The following is a 13,197-nucleotide window of genomic DNA, read 5'->3' as shown; positions in this document are numbered from 1 at the left end:
TTACCTTTAACCTCTCAGAGTACACGTTTGGAAGCATTAAGGTTCAAGCGAATCACAAAACAAGCCCCTAGATTGAATTTTGTGATTGGTTCTCAGGTTACTGTTTACTAGTAAATTTTAGATTATAGGTCCAACTTCAAAAATCATAACTAATTCTATAAAAATCATATTGAGAGCTCCAAAATTCTACTCGAAGCTCTTTCAATTCTCTAGAGGAGAAAAATATGAAACTGGACTTATCCTTACTCAATTTATACACTTGTCTCTTCCATGTTCCTTCATTATTAAGGCATTAAAATAGGAAGGAAATTAATATAAAATTCGTGTAAAATACAACCCTTAGGCATTACTCCACCTATCTTGCCATTCTACATCGTATAGGGTACTTTTTAGGGTCCTGACTTTCTCGGGACCACTAGGACATGTTTTGGCACTATTTTCTCTCCTCGATTAAATCCACATGGTATTATATAACATGCCCAAAGAGAGAGTGATGCTCTTCCCTTGTTCTTCCATTAAAATAATTAAAATAATTAATAATGTTTATTTTGGAGTGATCTTCACCAAATTCTTTCTACCGATCCACAACTCCGAGAATCTATCTCTGGGTACCAATACTATTTATCCATCACAAGAAATTTCTCTAATTTTTCTTAAGTCAAAAGTCAGCCTCTAGACCTTTGACTTTGACTTTGACTTTGACTTTGACTTTCCCTCGATAGTGTATAAATAGGCTTTAAATTCTATTAAAGCCAACCTCTTCGCTTTCTGGGGACGGAATTATTTTTAAAACCTGTGATAATTCCTCAAGTATTTTTTTCCATTTTCTTCCAATTATCTGAGGCCTCCCTATACTTTAAATAATTCATTTTTGAAAATATTCCAAATCAGTCAAAACCCTGGGAATTCCACAATTTCCTTCTAGGGGCATTTTTGTCATTTTTAGCCTCATATAGGCCTCTGACCCTTATTCCCATTTTTTTGGAATTTTTTTTGAAGTGTTTAGGCCTTAATCTACTATTTCCCATTTTTAGGGATTTTTTTCTGGGATTTTCGGGCATAATTTTCATTTTTGCCCTTACCAGCCCAAAACTTTACAAAATTACAATTTTGCTCCTGGTTTGGCTTAACCTCAAAATTTGCCTCATTGAGGCCTCCAACATAACCTTTGGCCTATAATTATCTCTATTTCTTATTCTTAGGCCCTGAGACTTCTTCTGAGTCTCTGACTTCCTCTTTTCTTAGTCCCAAAAAACTTTCCTTTTGCGATTTAGTCCTTGGGAATCCCTCTGTCCTTCTAGGGAATCTCTGGGACCTCTGCCAAAAAAGGTTTGGTAACCTGCCCATTTCAAGCTAATTTTAGTGCTTCTAGGCCCAAAATTTGGGATGTGACAATTCTCCCCCTCTCAAAAGAAATTTCGTCCTCGAACTTTCCAGGTCTAGCCTCTATCCTTACCCTTAATGAGAGGTTAACTAAGGAGAATATCCTCACTTATACTCAACTTTGGCCTCCTTAACTCTTCATTATACCTCATTGCCAGGTTTTAATCCTGGAATTCATGCTAAATAGCTTTCCTTTTCTTACTTTTTTGTCCTTTATACGAGCATGACCTTTGCTTTTATGTATCTTATCATTGTCTTCCCATACTTTAGGCCCATTCTTTCATAATAATGCCATAGCAATGTACATGTCTTCATGGCTTTTCACTGAACCATAGCATTCCAGGTTCCTCTAACACTGCCTTTATCTGTTCTTCTTGGCATACTCTACCTTTCTCATCTTTATCCTAAGGGCCTATCTCCTTTCTTTCACTCTCATTTCACATATAGCTTGCCTTGATGCATAACCTTCAAGGCTTACAGCTTGTGGTTCCCTTAATTTTTACTTTCCTTACTTTCTTTTATTGACCAGAACAAAATTGAGCTCAGCCTATTCAACAATAATAGTGTCTGTGAAAAAGTCAAGGGTACTCTCTCTATACTAAGCAACCAATTTAAGGAGGTTTTCTCATCTTAGACTCATCCCTGGTTGTCTCATTCTCACACTCTAAAGAGATACTACTCTTATGGCTTAATAACCTTCCTTTAGGCTTGGTCTATTGTGACATTGAGAGCTACTGTGCTCTCTAGTAAGCCTCTTCAGAATCTACTGTGACCCTAGATTCTTTCCCATTCTACCCGAGTCATTCTACTCTTTATGAGCCTTTAGACCAGTAGACTGAGTCAAGGAATAAGTCACCTACCCTCAGCTGGTAACTTGACTGATTATTTCCTAAGACTGATCATAAATGCTAGTATTGTCTTCTTAGGCCTTATTCAATCCTTTCTGTCAACTCCAGAATCATTAATCTTTCCTGCCTTTCCTTTTCTCTTAACTTTTAGCTACCTCAGGCCATTTCCCTTTCATTATGCCCTTTTAATTTTCTAGGCCATTAGTTCATACCCATGGCCTTCTGGGCTTGTCATCATATCCATGCTAGTCTGCTATGTCTTAGGATTTTCTTTCTCATCTTATAGGGAGAGGTCTTGTAAGATCATCTCTATCATCTTCTCAGGTATTCCATATATCCTTTCATTACTCTTGGCCAACTTTGCTCTCATTGGGGTAAGGTTAACTCCATGAGCCTTTCCTCGGCTGCTGTTATTCTTTCCATGAAAGGACGTGTTGCTCACGCTAGAGTATGTCAACTCAACCACTTTCCCTACCTTGATGGAGGACATAACACTTTTACAAGTATGGCGTCAACTCTACTACTCTAGGAGGATGCACTGTTATCTTCATAATGTTGTCAACTCTATCGTAACTGTTTCCTTTCCTTCCCTTCAAAGAACAGCTCACTCTCAGTAGAGTATCGTCAGTTCTGCATCGGAGAACCACTTCCTAATTTGACAGCCATTCTATGGCCAAGACTCTCCTCATATTCAATTTCTATCAGGGCACCATATAGCTATAAAAGGGAGCCTCTCAACCTGACTTATTCGATTACTATGGCAGTGGCATCTATTTGTAGGGATCTCTTCTCTTAGATTCCTTACTGGCCTGAGTGCTACGGTCGCACTTCTCATTGATGCCTTAGGGACATAAAGGAATACTCACTAGTCCCAAACGTCACCGTACATCTAAGCATCATCACACTCTAGGCATCATCAGGAACCTATTTATCTCTTTCTATAAATCAATTCTCAGTGCAACCATCAAATTTCACCTTCTCATCTATTTTCATTCCACTCTATCAAGAGGGATCTTGCCTGACTCTACTTTTTCTAACCTTCTTTACCTTCTGGCCAATCATTCCTAAGGTCAAGTATTGATCATCATCTACTAATCACATCACACAGTGAACATTTAATCACCTTACTGTGTTGTGTCTAGGCCAGGCATCTAACTTATCATCAATTCTTCATTCAATATCATCTATTATCTATCCCTCTTGGTTTACTATCCCTTGAGGGTTTCTACCTCTATTCAGGGATTTGAACAAACCTCAAGTATCTTGTCCTGTCTCTATCGAGGTCACATCGATTACTTAAGGTTTAGGTTGTTATCCTGCTTCTCTATTAGGGTATAGACTTTTACCTCTACTAGGTTTACTATACTCTCAGCCATTACCTTTTGGGGGAGTCTTTTGACTTTGACTCATACCCTAGTCAAGGTCTCTTTCAGCTCAACCATTCTTTTCCTGGGAGGAGTCTCTCAATAGTAACTATCTATTTCTTAGATTACTTTTAGTCATTCCTTACTTCTCCTTTGTGTCTATTTCCCCTGGAGAATCACCTCAATTTCGTAATCTTAGTTGGACTAATCCTAATAACCCAACACTTTCCTTGATAGAGATGTCACTCATACCGAGCTTTGCTTGAACTAGTGCTCCGTTTATACCTTCATTAGAGCTTTTACTAGAACCTCTGTTCTGTTTAAACAATTGCCAGAACCTTTGCTCTGATACCAAAATAAAACATCATACTTTTAACCCCTCAGAGTACGCGTTTGGAAGCGTTATGGTTCAAGCAATTCACAAGACAAGCCCGTAGATTGAACTTTGTGATTGGTTCTCGGGTTACTGTTTACTAGTAAATTTTAGATTACAGGTCTAACTTCAAAAATCATAACTAATTCTATAAAAAATCATATTGAGGTGCTCCAAAATTCTACTCGAAGCTCTTTCAATTCTCTAGAGGAGAAAAATATGAAACTAGACTTATCCTTGCCCAATTTGTACACTTCTCTCTTCCATGTTCCTTCATTATTAAGGCATTAAAATAGAGAGGAAATTAATATAAAATTCGTGCAAAATATAACCCTTAGGCATTCCTCCACTTATCTTACCATTCTGTACCGTATAGGGTACTTTTTGGGATCTTGACTTTCTCAGGACCACTAGGACATGTTTTGGCACCATTTTCTCTCCTCAAATAAATCCACATTATATTATATAACATGCCCAAAGAGAGAGTGATGCTCTTCCCCTTGCTCTTACATTAAAATAATTAAAATAATTAATATTATTTATTTCGGAGTGATCTTCATCGAATTCTTTCTACCAATCTACAACTCTGAGAATTTATGTATGGGTACCAATACTATTTATCCATTACAGGAAATTTCTCTAATTTTTCTTAAGTCAAAAATCAACCTCTAGACCTTTGACTTTGACTTTCCCCAGATAGTATATAAATAGGTTTTAAATTCTATTAAAGCCAACCTCTTTGCTTTCTGGGAACGGAATTATTTTTAAAACCTGTGATAATTCCTCAAGTATTTTCTCCCATTTTCTTCCAATTATCTGAGGCCTCCCTATACTTTAAATAATTCATTTTTGAAAATATTCCAAATCAGTCAAAACCCTGGGAATTCCATAATTTTCTTCTAGGGACATTTTCATTATTTTTAGCCTCATACAAGCCTCTAAACCTTATCCCCATATTTTTGGAATTTTTCTAAAGTGTTCAGAACTCAAACTACCAATTTCTATTTTCAGAGATTTTTCCGGGATTTTCCGGCATAATTTTCATTTTTGTCCTTACCAGACCAAAACTTTGCAAAATTATGATTTTGCCCCTGGTTTGGCCTAATCTCAAAATTCATCTCATTGAGGCCTCTAACATAACTTTTGGCCTATATTTATCTCTATTTCTTATTTTTGGGTCCTAAGACTTTTTCTGAGGCTCTAACTTTCTCTTTTCTTAGTCCCAAACAACTTTCCTTTTGCGATTTAGTTCCTGAGAATCCCTCTATCCTTCTAGAGAATCTCTGGGACCTCTGCCAAAAAAGTTCTAGTAGCCTGCCCATTTCAGGCTAATTCCAGCGTTTCTAGGCCCAAAATTCGGGATGTGACAAAGTAATTCAAAAGTAATAAATTGCTTTAAATACACTTTTATTTTCTCATCTCTCTCCTGTTTCCTTTGTATTTAATAGGAGCAAAAGTGTAAAAATTGCATTGATTATCTTGGCAACCTCTTATATTTTGGACCACAAATTTTTTTTCCTAATTTCTTATATTATGGACGGGAGTAGTTAAAGACCACAGATATGTAAAAAAAAATATAACTTATTTTTCTAAAATACCCTTATTTTTAGAGAGGGTGAATGAGAGAAATTATGGGTGAAAAAAGAGATAAAAGAAAATGAGTGGAAAAAAGATATGAATGACAAATATAATTAATTAAAAATGAAAATAAAAAAAATGCACTAAATGATCCAACAAATCTGAAATCAGACTTATGAAAAACCCAAACTTTTTCAAAGATGTTATACTCACACACATTTTAAATCTGAAGGGGCAGCTAACCTCTTCCCCTGCGACACACTTTGAAATTTTGAAATTCTTCTAGAATTCCGTGGGACTTTATCCTCTGAGCTTATACGTGATATGTATGAAAGTAATTTAACTTTGATGAGATGAAGAAATAGCTTTCTTGCTTGATGTTGCCGCCTCATGCTTGCTTCTATCTTTCCTCACCGCTTCGTCTTCTCATATAATTTGTCAATCTATTGCCACCTCCTACTTGTATAAGATAGGGTGATTGAATCTTATCCATTTAGCATTCTCACCGCTCACCAAATTCATGCCACCTCATTTCATTCTTTCATTCCATTTTATTTATTCTCTTACCATATGCTTCTATATTGTCACCATGATAGTTAGCCTTTTTCCATTCGGTTTTCCTTCTCAAATATCCAATTAAATGGATAATAAATAGTTTTGACGGTCTAATACCATTCTTTTTCTTGCCGTCGTTGACCTAACAAAAGGAATTCAAGCATTTATCATGCTGACAGGTAATTAAACATGTAATCTCATATATATTATCTCCAATGATTAATATAAGAGTTAGACAATTAATTTGTGGAGATTATGAAAATTAGTTAGATTAGTTATTTGTAACAAGATGAACTCCCTAAATTACCCTATTTAATCATATACATTAGACTTATCCTTTAGTGAAAACCCATATACTCAATAGGGATATTTTGGAGAAAAAATTATGAATTTGGAAGACAAAGTGGATTAAGGTATTATATTTAGAAACAAATCAAACCCCCAACTGGCTTATATATTTAGGACCAGATGTAGTATTTAAGTAAAACTTACCTTATGTTTGGTGAAGAGACATGAAGGGGAGGGAGGAGGAAATATTTTGATGAGTTCAATTTAAAAATTTGAAAAGATGGAGTTATAAAATTTTAATAAAAAATGCTTAAAGTGCAATTTTAAGAACTAAGTTTACACCAAGGGGCATTAGGCATAATAAAAAGTTTTTGGTGCAAAAATATACATGAAGTTGTCAAAAGGAGAGAAAAATAATAGTGTTGTTAATGTCTGTTACTTGTCTGTTCTTTTAAGTATTGATATATGAGAGGGGTCATGGATGCTAATGATGAGAAATATACTAAACAGGATATAAGGGGGGGGAACATGTACATTTGAGGATATATATATATATATATATATATATATATGTAAAGCGGTAGGGCTAGTAGGTGTATACTAGTTGGTCCTTTGGCCTAATTATTTATTGTAGGGCATTGAACCCCACTAATGGAATAGAGGAGGAACTCATGATTTGGCCTTATACTCTATGAACTTTGGCCAATTTATATCACTTCATCAATGAGCTTGTTTAATTACCAATCACATGAATGAGAATTTAGCCCATGAGTTCAATTAGAGTATATAAGATGGGTGGATATAATGTAAGTTAGAGGATTAGCTATTGTATTTTTATATGCTTTAGCAATATGAGAGTTATTTGAATTCTGTGCACTTGTAATTGCTCCAATTAACACCTCATGAACACATACTAGCATATGTCATGAGTCGGATTATTGGTTACTGAAGCATTTGTCTCACCACTGTTGTTATTAACATGTTCAAGTGTTAGTTCTCATGTGGGTCTCGTAGGAAAGGCTTTAGAGATCTAAATAGTACTATAACCATTATATAGACTTCTCCTTTTAATGATGTGTCAAATGTTTTTATATTGCCATATTAAGGCTCATTTTGCATACTTTGATGTGCTATAGTACTTTTGACTAAACTTGATATTGGGATTGCATGCTGATAGTTAGTTGAACGCCATTAGGACTACATGATATTTATGGATCCACATTTTGAATTGGTATCTTTGAGATGTTAAATACTTTTGATATGAATTTATGATTAAATATCATTTAAAAAGGATATAGATAGACTTATTGGTAAGTTGATATTCTTGGTTTCGGGAAGCCCAAGGCTCATTTGTTATGATAACAAGAGTTGATTTTTATGATCATGTTAGACAGGTTATATTCTATCTATCATGATTTGGATTTAGAATGGTTTTATTATCCATGATGGTCTTTGAATATTAGTTTTCTTTTTTATCATGAAATAGTTAATTAAGAAGGACTTTATCTCTTTTAATTATGATAGACATTTTGAAGCTAAGTTTTATCCTTTTCTATTAGTTATCTAGTTAGATAATAAATACTCTTTTTATAACATTAGTAGCATATATTTTTAAATTTTTATTAGTTTGAACTCTTTTCTACTTTGGTTAGCATTTGAAATATGTTGCATTGTCGTATTATTTACATTGATCATATTTTAAACCCTGCTAATTATAACCTAGTTGATAAGAGAGTTAGAATTGACCAAGGGCTGGGTATTATAGTAGAGATATAGACGGTACAACTTTTGAAGTGAAACCCAGGCAGGGACCAGACTGTCATTTTGAAAGTTCCAGTCAATGAAAGGCAAATTGGAAATTATGGCCAAAATTTCTGAAATTTTTTGAAAATTTATGAAAAATAAAATAAAGGGCCTAGAATAGTGTTGGAGGCCTAAATGGTGAAAACAAATTGAAAATAATTTATTTTATAATTTTTTGTACTTGTTGGTATTTTGGCTAATTAAGAAAAAATTGGCCAAATTGAATTATTTTAATTATATAGAGGCCTCAATAAATTAAGAAAAATGAGGAAGAATTATTTGAAAGTTTATTACAAACTGTTAAATTACTCCCGACCTGTGTCACATCTAGTAATATGATAATTAGGGATAAGGATATTTCTAAACAATTAAGGGCCAAAAATGATAAGGAAAAATAGAAGAATTTTGGTAGAAAATAATTATTATGATTTTCCAAGTCAATTTTAAATGCTTCACTAATTAAGAAAAATTGATCAAAAATAATTATGAAAAAATATTTTCAAGTTCCAAAAAATTAAGAAAAAATAGGGATAATATGCCTTGAGAATTATATGATGATATATAATTGGTTTTATTACCAAATTACCCTTAGAAAAATTACAAAAGAATTTAAGGTTGATTTAGGCTAATTTAAGGCCTTTTATTTGGAAAATTCCAAATAAATATTTTTAAGGAGAATAAAATTCCAAGAAAATTTCTATGATATCCCAAGGAATTATAAGAGATTATGGGATTAAAAGGAGACCTTCAAATATTTAATATTTTTTCTAATTCTTTTGACAAATGGAAAAATCATTAATGAGAAGGAAATAGTTTTTCTTTTTATTTAATTAATGGACAATTGAGATTGATTTAAAGAGGGCATTTTGGGAAGAGAAAAATAAGGAGAATAAATTATGGATCTGACAAAAAAAAATTACAAAGGCCAGAGTACTGTAATTATAGAAAAGAAGTTAAACCCAGAGTAAAAGTGCACCAATAAAGTGAAAACTAGAGTCTTGTGCTTTTTTTTGGCCCAGAATTTGCTACTTGTCAAGACATTAATGGAGAGTATTTAAAGTTTCCAGATGTCAAGCCTTAAATGGAGAGGATCTTGACTTTTAAAATTAATTACATTTGGATTTACTTAATTAAGAAAGAGGTTTCAAGACTAAGTAGGGAGTTGACACTTGGCACATTATTAAATGTTGATAGTTGAGACATTTTGGCATCAAAAGAGAGCTCTCCTTCCCCCATTTTTAGACCTTCAATTCGGCTAAGAGAGAGAAAGAGTGATTTTGAAGAGAGATCAAGGGAAAAGCAAGCTACTTTGGTCTTCCAACTAAGATTCAAAGTTCGTAAGTTGTTTTAATATGTTTCTTGCCTTGTTTTCTTGAGTTGTATGATTGAAAAAATCTGTTCTTGTCCCTTTTTGGTGCTGGTAGAAATGAACATTGAGTAGGGAAGGAAGTTTTGGTTGCTAAACATAGTTAGAATACCTTGTTTCATGGTTGTTTCAAGTAGTTATATGTTACTTTTGAAAAGATTTTATGGTTGAATCTTAAGAGGTACTATTCGGCCACTTCAAGAACTCTATCTTAGGATGAGATTTTTAAAGTTTTGATGCTTCCATGATGTTTAAAAAGAAAAATGGTGTAGGATAAGCCTAATGAACAAGTGTTGGAAGCACTAGAATCAAAGTTGTGATATTTGGAAAACAAACCCTAAGTGTTTGGCTAACTTGGTTCTTGAGGAAAGAAATTTCTTTTCTTAAATCTAAATGTATATTTGGAATCTACATGAAAAATTATATAGGAATGAACCAAGAAAGGATTTTTAGGGTTAATGAAACCAAGACTCCAAAAACAAAGATGGCTAAAGTATACATTTGGTCCTTTAACTTTGTCTAAGGTTTCAATTTAGTCCCTTAACTTTAAAAAGCATACATTTGGGCCTTTAACCCTAAAATCATTAGGTTTCAATGATGATTTCTTGTAACAATCATGGATTTTTTGAAAATTAAACTTAATATGTTAGCATTTGAGAATGTTTTATCAACATTTAATATCTTAATATCATCATTTTTTAAAACAAATTTTAGGGTTAAAGGACTAAAAGTATACTTTTTAAAGTTAAGGGACCAAATTGAAACCTTGTACAAAGTTAAAGGACCAAATATATACTTAAGCTAACAAAGATTAAAGATAAAAAGGATAAGGGGTTACTTGTATGTTACCTATGATTTTTGCATGGTGTGGTTGGTAATATGGCTTCCCTTTTTATGTATTGTGATGTTAGGGTTTGATATTTGTAAAGGAAAGGAAGAAGAGCATTTGGAGCAAGGTAGCAAAGTTTAACCTAACTACTAACATTGACATTGCATTGTTTATTATTGCATGGATGATTGCTATCATGTAAGTGAACTATGATGATTATGATGTGGCTGCTCCTTGCATTTTATTGTCTTGACTTTTGCATGTTTGAGGCTACCCAATTATAAGGGTATTAGTTCTTCAATGGTAGCTAATGTTATTTTGCATAATAATGATGCTTGCTTGGTGTTATAGTTGGTTAATTTTGCTATTGGGATTTCATTAAAATTTCACTCCTCCCAAAAATAATCCAACATTTTAGGAGCTAAATTATCCAAGGGAAAGCTGTAGATTCAATTGTAAATTGTGGTGTTAAGCCATAAAAATCATTTGACTTTTAGTTATGCATAATTATGTCACATGGATGCTATAACCCTAAGTACATTGCCAACTTGGAGCTGCATTTTCATTAAGTTCTTAAATGTTTTAAATCACTAAATTTGGTACTTCCTGAGCTTCAATTTGATAGGTAACATGTTAAAAATGGACAACTGTGTATTTTTAATGAATTTTCAAATTTAAGGTTCAAAATTTGGAAAAAGGATTTTTACCAAAGTAACAGTGGTAATTTTCACAAAAATCTAGTACTTTGGTGTACAAGATTATTTTTCATTGAAAGAGCTTTCAAACATCTTTCCATAGAATTTTGAACCACTCCATTTTGATTTTTCTAGATTAAGTTATGATTTTTTGAAGTTGGTACAGAAATCTGGAACTTACCACATGAACAGTAAATTTTTGAAATGCACATCCCAAATGAGGTTTTTGAGCTCAAGACCATCCAATGTGGTCTAAAATGATTCTAAATTAACTCTAAGTTGTTCTAGATGTAAGATGTAACACTTGCGAAAGTGCAAAGGTTAACTTTGAAAATATTTAATGTCAAATTATATCGGTAAGAAGCTGATTTCAGAGAAATTCGAATAGAGAGAGTTATAGGTTAAATTTTAATATGAGAAAAATTGAGAAGCTTCCTCTCATTAAAAGGAAGTTATTGGTATGAAGATATAAATTTTTAGAGCAACTGGCTTGGACATTATTTAAAAACAATTTAACTGATTTGGTGTAGTTATTTAGTGGAATGACCTAAAACTTGGTGGAGCAATTTTTATCCCTAATTTTCTACCATTTTTTGTGCCAATTTATGAAGAGGGGACATGGTTGGAATTTTCCAAATTTATGAAGGGCATGCTTGGAAGAATGAACTATGTAATAAAATAATATGTTTTTAAACAGATGTTCTTTTAGAAGGAAGACACCTCACAAGGCACATGGTGAAACATCCTTGCATTCACCCCTTTTAGTATGTGTTTGGAAGTGTTACAGTTCAAGCGGTTCACGAAATACGCCAGTAGATTGAAATTTTGAAATTTAATTCTTGGCTTACTATTCACTAGTAAATTGTCCAACTTCGAAAATTTATAAAATTATAGAAAAATCATATTGACGTGATCTAAGTCTCTATTTAAAGAAATTTTAGTTCCTTATAGGGAAAAAAAATATAAATCTAGACTTAATCCTTGTTAATCATATAGTTAATTTGTGAAAGTTTACTGTTTATTTGGTAAAAACTATACTTTCTAGTTTCTCTATTCTAAATTTGAACAGTCATAACTCTTAGCACACACATCCATTCTAAGTGATCTATCATTTTTTAAAGCTTAGGATGTGTACTTTAAGCATGTGAAATTTCATGGGTGGATTCCATTGTTTGCCTTACTTCTACTTTGTCACAAATTTGTGACCCATTTAGGGATAACTTACCCTCTTACTTGCATTAATAATTCATATTCATTTATTTCTTATTCCATAATCATGCCAACATTGCATAATTCATTCTCATGTATCATCATGTTCAATCTTACATGCCATCGTCATCATTTAACATCACATAACATTGAGAGGCATGTTCATATATACATTAACATAAAGGTTACATTAAATACATAAGCTCAATTATCACATTCTTCTCTTCTTTCTTTGTTCTCCTTCATGCATTCCTCTTCTTTTGCACATCATACTTATTATGCTTGATTAAGAGAGGGTGAAATTCAGCAGAATCTCAATAGCAAACAATGACTACCCAAACATATATACATGGCAAGCTTGACATTTATAACATGCTTGTAACTTAACACCTTTCTAACATAATTACATGTTTAGAAATCATCATGCATTTATCATAAAACACATAGGCCTATGATATACTTTAAACATATTCACATTTGCAATGCATGAGTTCATAAAATCACATAAATATACAAACACGTCATACATGTAAGTAAATACCAAGAACATAAGAGTAGGGTAATGTTTGCTACCTTTAGCATTTATATTCGATCTTTCCTCTTGCTCCCCTTGCTCCCAGCCATCAAGGTTGCTTGATCAACCTTTCCCATTGATCGTTCTTGATGTCACATGGCCTTAGTCATATCAACATGTAATTGCCATTCATTTATTAGAGCCATGGAACCAATGACATTCATACTTTACTCTTTAACGTACTTTAACCTCTAACTTTTGAGCTTTAATTCCAATCATTTTAAGATCAATTCCATATGCTGTTTCCCTATATTTTGTATGTAGAATCCATTTCTAAGCTCAAAATTAACAAAATCTAACTTCCTCATGAGCAAGCCTTGGCCAAACACATA

Source organism: Neltuma alba, unplaced genomic scaffold, assembly GCF_004799145.2.
Source record: "Neltuma alba isolate B1F8T4 unplaced genomic scaffold, ASM479914v2 tig00002917_pilon, whole genome shotgun sequence".
Classification (NCBI taxonomy): domain Eukaryota; kingdom Viridiplantae; phylum Streptophyta; class Magnoliopsida; order Fabales; family Fabaceae; genus Neltuma; species Neltuma alba.
This window is presented reverse-complemented; position numbering follows the sequence as displayed.